At 29.0% G+C, this 9813-nt stretch overlaps 1 pseudogene; it reads right to left on the reverse strand.

Annotated features, from left to right (window-relative positions):
- Positions 1–5756: 5756 nt before the first annotated feature.
- LOC110774832 (expansin-A9-like) lies at positions 5757–7390 on the reverse strand (annotated as a pseudogene).
- Positions 7391–9813: the final 2423 nt, after the last annotated feature.

A 9813-nucleotide genomic window follows, 5' to 3' on the forward strand; every position in this document is an offset into this window, starting at 1 on the left:
TGCGTTGCCAAGTGGAGATTTATGTTTTCATCATCGAACCTTCCCTTTCGGGAATGGGGACAAAAGTAGGTGTCTACACCGACCTCCAGCACGTTTTCTTCTGCGATACCGCTAGGCGATAATAGCTCCTCCGCATCCCAAAGCTCAACCATTCCTTATGCAGTTCTACGCCTTACCACAAACCACAACCCATCAACTGTCCGCCCGCCTAAGTGTTTGTAGAGAGATGAGTAGAGAAAATTTGAAAATAACTTCATAAAGTGATGACCACCACTATGAATTAATGTGAGCCACTCATTTTATCTTTAGATTTAAATGCCTAAATTTTTTTAGGAAAATAGTGTTTGTATTTCTGAATTTTTCAAAAATAATATCTATATATTATACTAAAAGAGAGGAAATCAATGTGATGATGACAAATGTCACTCATTGATCGGCCTCTCTTATAGATTTAAAAAAATTTATAAAGAAAATAAAATACTTGATTCTATAATTATTCTGTTAACATTTAACTCAAAAGAATATTTGATTCTCTCTTCCCCAAAATAAAGAAAAAGATTCCATTCTATATATAGGGAATATTTTTTAAAATTATATATTTTTTCTATATTTGGTAATAAATATAACCAAAATAAGATTATCTTTTAAAAAAAATTATACATTATACGTTGTACGCAGTATGATTTCTATAAAAATTATAGAGTAGTCTACTTATTTGTATTTCGTACTTACATAATTAGAACACAAATAAATTAGAAAATCAATCAAGTATGAATAAGAGTGTATAAAAAATTACAATAGTACTCTATAATATCTTAATAGTTAAATGCGATAATTATAAAAGTCATTGATTGTACTATTTTATACATAGTGTATTTAGCAACTAAATGAGATAATTAAAATTGTCTTTGATTGTACTATTTTATACGTAGTATATTTAGCAACTAAGTTCGATAATTATATACTTCATTAATAGTAATATTCTACTACTTTAAAAAAATTATGTAACTTCTTGAAACATGAGAAAAACTTGTGTAATCTAATCTATCTACTACTTTACTACATAATTCCTAAATCTTTTAGATGCAACTGTTTGTTTGTTTTTTTTGAACTAGCTATTATATTCACACATACCTCTACTTTTTTCTGTTTTCTTTTTGTGTGATTATTAATACTTTATGATAAACATAGTCATGTACTCCGTCTGTTCCATAATGTTCCTCATATTTACTATTCATATGATCAAATTTTAAAAACTTTGACCATAATTAGTAGCATAATTAGGAGAAAATTTTTAACTTGTGGCTTGTGGGATATCATTGGATTCGTTTCAGGATAAATTTTCTAAATATAATTTTTTTTAAATAATATTTACTAATACAAAATTAAAACTATTAATGGTCAAAGTAGTGCATTGTAGACTGCACATAATGGAAAAGTGAGTAACATTATGGCACGGAGGGAGCATTCCGTAGCACTTTATTGGATTTGTCTAAATACTTATATAATACTACCGTTTTTTTTAAAAAAATGTTTTTAGTTAGTGATAATTTAAGATATTATTAGTTGAAGTTATTTACTAGCAACCGTGAAAATAAAAGTGGTTTATCCAAATAAATGGAAGAAGTAGTATACAAGAAAGTGATGCGCAACTAACACGTAGACCTCTCTATTTAAAACAGCTCCTCCAAATATTTTTGGCTAAACAATTGACTTATATTTTAGTCGACTTTTAACAAACATCTTTATAATGAGTACTTTACTAAAAGATAGGAAAATTGATGTGGAGCTAACAAATATCGCCCTGATTTGCCTTTTTTATAAAATTGGTAACTGATCTATTATAAAATAATTAATATACTTTGTATATATTTTACCTAAAATCTTCTAATTACATATGGTAATAATAGATTATACGGCGAATTATTTATTACTCATGTCAATAAATTTCTTAATTTAAATCTATATACTCTGTATTATACTAAAAGAGAGGCAAATCAATGTATAGAAGGCAAAGGTCGCTCTCCTGTCTTATAACATAAACAATGAATAATTGAAGGTACTATCAAGTTTTGTTTAGAAATTGTCATATACTGAGTATGGATATGTTTGAACGTTCCTTTGATCATTTATTATTTGTCATCCAATGAAAAATCTTTGCATACAATTATGAAAACCGATATAGAAAAGCTTATAATAGTTTAACTTGGACTATCAATTAAATTATGATAGTACTATCAATTTTTTAAGAATTTGGTCATAGAATACATATGGATATGCATAAGAAAAGTTTACTATTGGTTTAATGTATTTAACAAGGTTGCCTCACACATTTTATGAGCCATTTGTTAACCCGTAGCCATGTAATTTCTTTAGTACGAAGCATATACTTAATCTTAATTAAATATCAAAAATAACTTTTACCACATTTTCATTATCGTAATATTTTTATACAGAGCACGAATAATAATTTATTCACTCATATTATTAAAGTCTTAAGAGCATGTTGATTGAAAAATTGACTAATATATCGTAATCAACTATGTCCAAAGTCATATGATCTTGATAATTAAGTTTCCTTATTATTAATATGTTTGCAATAACAAAATATTTTTTATATATTAATTTAAATGATTGCTATATCACTTTAAAATTTCGTGCAAAATAGAATTTATACATGTAAATGGTGAATCACACTTGATGATGGGGTGAGTTTGGATTTTATATTGGCTTGACAACAAAGTTAAACGTAGATGATTGACTAATTTTGACTAACAAAATGATATTTTTGGTGGATAGTTATAAGGATAACATGTACCCACCTTGGTGATGGGAGAGTTTGAAGTTATTGGATTTAAGAACACTCACCCAATCCTAATTGTGTATATCACTTTTAGTTTTTTTTTCAATATTATAGCTAATACAATCAATTTTGGTAATTCGTAATAAAATTATGTTAATATTATTTAAATTTTAGTTGAAAGGAAAATTGGATTATTTATCGAATATAGGGATGTGACATTAATCATAAATTTTAATTTGTTAACTAATATTCTCTTAAGTCATGAAGAGTTAAAACAAACACAACTAAAGGACTTAAAATAAGACTAATTGAGGTTTGTGAAGGAAATAATGTCGTTGGTCCAAGTTTGCATTTAATTCATTTAATGCTAAGTCTAATAAATGCGGTTAGTATTTATTAACAAGTTAATAATTCAGTGAGATCAAGTGATCTAAATGCTTGACTAGAGGCTGTTTCAGTTCAAGTGGAATTAATAATATTAATATGCAACTTACTCTTGACTGAACCCGTGGGGTCATACAAATAGTACGTTAAAAGATCAAGTATTTAAGTGAATATAATATTCCTTAAGTACTCTATTTATGGTCATTCGGAAATGATGGATCTTGGTTCCATTGGGAGCTAAAATAATCACAAAGCAAAGAAAGGGTATTTCCGGAAACGGAAATATGGTTCATGAAGGAAATATAAATATTATCCAAGTCGAAGATATTACCAGAACGGAAATACGGTTCGTATCGGAAAATATTATCGGAAATAGAAATATTTCCGGAATCATAAATATTGCCAGAAACGGAAATATTACCGGAATCGAAAATATTATCGAAATCGGAAAATATTGTCGGAATCGAAAATGTTAACGGAAACTTGAATATTGTTCAAATCGGAAATAAATTCCGGAATCGGAAAACGAATCGGAAGCACGACGAGCAAATGCTCGATGAGCGAGCTTGCGAGACGCAAGGCCCGGCGCCTAGCAAGCTCGCACGGAGCAGCTCTCTTGGGCCGAGCAAGTGCAGCAGCGCCCAGCAAGTCGTCCGTGTGTTGTGTGCCTTGACGCCAAGCCTCGAGCGGTAACGTGGGCCTAAGGCCACACGCTGCAAGGGGCTGGGTCGTCGGTGTCTTGCACGCTAAGTAAAGTTTGGGTGCCAAGCTACTTACGCGGCAAGTAATTTGGGCCTCAAGTTATTGTTTTCCTAATACTACTAAAATTAGATATCAAGGGTAGATCTGAAATACTAAGTACTCCCTCCGTTCCAAAATGTTTGTTACGTATTCCTTTTAGGTTGTTTCAAAATGTTTGTTACATGGGGGAATCTTTCCTTTTATAAACTTATTATAATATTATTTTTTGTGCCAACTTTTAATTTTAATTGGTCCAATTTTTTCAACTCATTAAATTTCTTTACAATTTCCCAAGTATGTTAAGTTAGCAATCTTTGTGCTTTTCCATTATTGGTTCATTTTGATAAATAAAACAATCTTATTGGTTGTTGTAATTATTAGTGGATTGGGGTTTACTTGGTTTATTTTTTTAATAAAAAATCAAAAGAATCTTTATTATACGTTAATAAACGTGCAAAAGTCCAAACGTAACAAACATTTTGGAACGGAGGGAGTATTTGATTATCCCTAGTATTCTAATATTATTAATTAACTCGAGTCCTAATAGACTTAGTTAATAGATTCCTAGTAGGATTTAAATTCCCTATTTCCCACCCTATAAATATATTGTTCATGATCACAATTTATACATCACATTCAATACATTAAATTCAAGGGAGAATTTAATATTTTCCTATCACATTTGTGACTTTCCCCAGTGCACATAAAACCTTAGAGAATATTCTAGTCGGTTAAATCTAAGTCGGATCCGGGCGTGATGTGGACTTGCTACGGAGGGAAGACACTTGGAGTCCTTAACTTGTTCTTGTTCGGTTCAGGAGCAGCTAGGGAAGGCACGCATCACATAGTATGTATAGTGAGTTATGCTAATTGACTATATGGCAATTAATTTGGATTCCTAGCTTTTATTGTTTTTCCGCATGAATTATATTGTTCATAACCTTACAGTTTGCACTACTAAAAGACAACTTAAAATCTACTATAAATTTCTCTCAAAAAAAAAACTACGAGAAATTGGAAAATGATACTTAAAATTACAAGTTACATATCTTATAAGAATTTAATTTACCTCACAATCTTTTTATTGGGTGTAATAATTTAAGTTATTTACATCTTTTATAGCATAAATTTATGATCCACTGTCAAGATAGAAAATATACGCTACCTACTTGAACTTCTAATCTATTTGCAAAAAAAATTTATTAACTACGAGAAATTGGAAAATGATACTTAAAATTACAAGTTACATATCTTATAAGAATTTAATTTACCTCACAATCTTTTTATTGGGTGTAATAATTTAAGTTATTTACATCTTTTATAGCATAAATTTATGATCCACTGTCAAGATAGAAAATATACGCTACCTACTTGAACTTCTAATCTATTTGCAAAAAAAAATTATTAAATTCGGCAGTACGTGGAAGGAAAGAAACAACCGGATTTTTATTGGCACCAGATGCAATGTAATAGTCACGCAAATGGGGGTTTCAATTTTTCACTGTAACAGTCACGCAAATGGGGGTTTCAGATTTTGGTGTTAAAAAAGGCCTCAAATGTAATAGTCACGCAAATGGGGGTTTCAATTTATCAAGATTCTAATTAAGAAATGAAATTGGATCTGATTCAATCCAAATCCCACACCTACTTGTATGATGCACCTCAAGTATGGTCACGATGTATGGTGCACCTCGAGTATGGTCACGATAATGACTATGAATTGAATTGATACTTTGTATTACTATAGAGATCGAAAAGACAACAAATAAGAAACTATTAATGCATGTAAGAAACTAAAAAAAGGGAAATAACCATCTTAATAAGGATACAAACCAAAATGTCAAACTAGGATTTGCATACTTTAATTTCCACCAAAAAAAAGTAGTCTTATTTAATATTTGTTGCAAAGGATCGAACTTCCCGATCTCTCTTACAACCAAAATATTATATCATTCAATTCAACTCGTACCCTGAATATTAATTTGATTAAGAACAATAATAACTCATACTTAATTATGCTAATTAGAAGTTTTTGCTTCCTTCAAATGTTTGTCCAAATTGCCAATCAGCCGGTACGACGTTATCGGACTGCACCATTTTACCATCACTAGTAGTCACTTGGAATGACAAACTTTGTCCTATCAAATTTTTCGTGAATTGCCAATTTTGACCCCAATTACGCGTCATTTGCATCCAATTTTGGGAATTAGACGGCTTAATCTTAACATCAGCAACATTTCCAACACCTCCAACATTAAACACTAATACAAGGTACCAACCTTGAGTCCCTTGTAGTAGGAATTTCAAACCACCATTCCTAACACAAGGAACTCGGCGAAATCGTACAGGTACAATCCCGGCTTTGTATTCCGCAATTGTTAAGAACATCTTAAGTGATAAGTCAAAGTGTTTTTGAGGAGGATTACACCAAATATCGACTGTTTTTGTGTAATTAGGGGGGCAGAAGTTTGTGGCAGTGATCTTAATAGTATTATGGTTGGGTTTTCACCATTTGGAGTTTATGCATTGTATCTCATAGCATGATCCACATGCCGATCCATTGTTGAATAATGCTGTGCTTAATGCTGCTGTTTCAAGGCCGTAACCTTGTGAGTATAAATCTTTATACCCACAAGCACCATCTGAAATCAACTTAAAACAAGTTAGCAAATTTATTTTCACAACAATGACAACGCAATAATCACTTTTTACAATTTATATATGCGAAATTTGTCTCTAAATTGTCAAATTTTGTCATGATTAGAGACAGAAAGTTAAAACTTTTGAGATGGAATTTGGCAAATGCATTACAAAATTGAGATATAACTTTTGGAACTCCGTATAAAATTCCCTCACAATTATAATTTAAAGACAAAATTTTAGTATTCCATCTCAAAGTTTGTATACGTCTCACAATCTTGTCTTTAATGATGCATGATTTTGTAGTGTATTAAAAATAACGAAATCAAATCATATATAGTACTTCATTATAAAGTTCTTGAAACACTTTTAGTTATACTTTTTTAATAAAGCAAAGGAAAAAATGAATATTACGGACCCCTTTAATTTGTTGTGAACTCATGAGCCACGTATGTACTCACACCGTAAAATCTAATTAAAGTAGTGGAAAAAGGAATATTGTGAAACCTTTTGTTGTGAATTCATGAGCTTCTCACTCCCAAAATCGAATTAAATTAAATACTTTGTATAAAATTGAATAGCTTACACATAGTCTCGCCTCCTTTCATATCACCATAAAATGTAGCATGGGCATCCGTCACCCATTCATCGTTGGTGGCTTGGCAGTTTAACGAAAGTGCTATTATAATAGCCAAGAAACAATAATACAAAAATGGAAGAAATCTAACCATTTTTACTGTAAAAATGTATGATTTTTACTATAAAAATGTATGATTTTTACTCAATTTTTATAATTAATTATATTATAATGAGATTATTATATACAATTGTAAGAGATAACAAATATATAAGAGAGGATGACATGTCCAAATTTAGTAAATTTTGGTAATATAGTAGTGAATCAATAATCTTTTGCACATAATTAAGAAGTCCATCTCACTTACTATGTTTGTTAGTATTATTTTCTGATTCTTTACTAACTTTTAGGGACTTTTCTATTAATCAGGGAGATATATTCTCATTGAATTGATTGATTACAATCATTCAATATAGCTTAATTTTAGTATAGATTTTATTCTTTTATTTGATATTTAGAGTAAAGGTATATGAGCTAAACTCGCCCCCTTAGATCATCCTTAACAATGAACTTTTTAATTATTTATATATAGTCATGAACAATTAAAAAGGTCTTAACAATGAACTTATAAAAATTTTTTGAATAAACGTTCCAAAACATGAGTAATTGGATGAACGTTCATCAACTTTATCAACCAATATACAATTTCCACATGCACATGGATGAGATAAAGATTATCAAAAAAATTCAAGCTTGTATATTTTTAAAAAATACAATTAAAAAAAGCTACAAAAAGGTTTATTAATTATTTCAAACTTTAAATAGGCACCCATTACGATATACTACCCATTGTTGAATAATGTCGTGCTTAATGTTGCAGTTTCAAGGCCTTAACCTTGTGAGTATATATTTTTGTACCTACAAGCACCATCTGAAAATCAAATTGAAATAAGTTAAAAATTTAGTTTCACAATAATCACTACAAAATAATAACTTTTTACCATTTACAAAGATAAGTAATTTCGCCTCTAAATAGTCAAAATTCATCCCAAACTGGTGATTAGAGACAGAAGTGGTCAAATTTTTGAGACCGAATTTGACGAATGCATTACAAATTTGAGATAGAATGTTTGGAACTCTATATACAATTCTCTCTCAATTATAATTTAGAGACAAAATTTAAGTAATCCATCTCAAATTTGAGATGTTTATAGTACCCATCCCATTCCATCTTTAATAATGCATAATTTGTTGTGAATTGAAAATCACAACATTTAATAGTGAGTCGTACTTAATTATATCATGTTTCTAGGGTTCTAGAAACACTTTAATTATGATTTTATTTTAACTAAAGCAAAGGAAAAAGGATTATTTCGAAACCCTTGACTTTAAAATATTAAAACTATGATCAAAAGGTCTTGCATGCACAAGGTGTACAATAAATTTATTGTACACCAACATAACCTTTACCCAGTTTTCTCTAACGTTTACCAACTTCTCTCTAACTTTTATATTATTAAAAAAGAAGTTAATAGATAAACATCTTAGAGTGTTAAATAATTAATTTTATACATTATTAGTGATTTTGAAAAAATATTTTTTATTAAAATGAAAAATCTTCTATATATTAAACTAAAAGAGAGGAAATCAATGTGGTGATAACAAATGTCACTCATTGATCGGCATCTCTTATAGATTTAAAAAAAAATTATAAAGAAAATAAAATACTTATTTCTATAATTATTTTGTTAACATTTAACCCAAAAGTATATTTGATTCTCTTTTCCCCAAAATAAAGAAAAAGATTCCATTCTATATATAGGGAATGTTTTTTAAAATTATATATTTTTTCTATATTTGGTAATAAATATAACCAAAATAAGATAAATTTTTTTATAAAAAATTAATCCATTATACGGAGTACGTAGTATGATTTCTATAAAAATTCAAGAGTAGTCTACTTGTATTTCGTACTTACATAATTAGAACACAAATAAATTAGAAAATCAAATATGAATAAGAGTGTATAAAAATTTACAATAGTACTCTATAATATTTTAACAACTAAATATGATTATTATAAAAGTCATTGATTGTACTATTTTATACATAGCGTATTTAGCAAATAAATGAGATAATTATAACCGTCTTTGATTGTACTATTTTATACGTAATATATTTATCAACTAAATTCGATAATTATCAATACCATTGATAGTAACATTCTACTACTTGTAACTTCTTCAAACATGAGAAAAACTTGTGTAATCTAATCTATCTACTACTTTACTACATAATTCCTAAATTTTTTATATGCAATTGTTTGATTTTTGAATTAGCTATTATATTCACACATACCTCTACTTTTTCTGTTTTTTTGTGTGTGTGTGTGTGTGTGATTATTAATACTTTATGATGAACATAGTCATGTACTCCGTCAGTTCAATAATGTTCCTAATGTTTACTATACATATGATCAAATTTTAAAAACTTTGACCGCAATTAGTAGCACATTAAGAGAAAAATATTAACTTGTGGGATATCATTGGATTCGTTTCAGTACAAATTTTCTAAATATTTTTTTTTATAATTGTTACTAATACAAAATTAAAACTATTAATGGTAAAAGTAGTGCATTATAGACCGTGCATAATGGAAAAGTGAGTAA

The sequence above is a fragment of the Spinacia oleracea genome, chromosome 1, assembly GCF_020520425.1.
Source record: "Spinacia oleracea cultivar Varoflay chromosome 1, BTI_SOV_V1, whole genome shotgun sequence".
Taxonomy (NCBI): domain Eukaryota; kingdom Viridiplantae; phylum Streptophyta; class Magnoliopsida; order Caryophyllales; family Amaranthaceae; genus Spinacia; species Spinacia oleracea.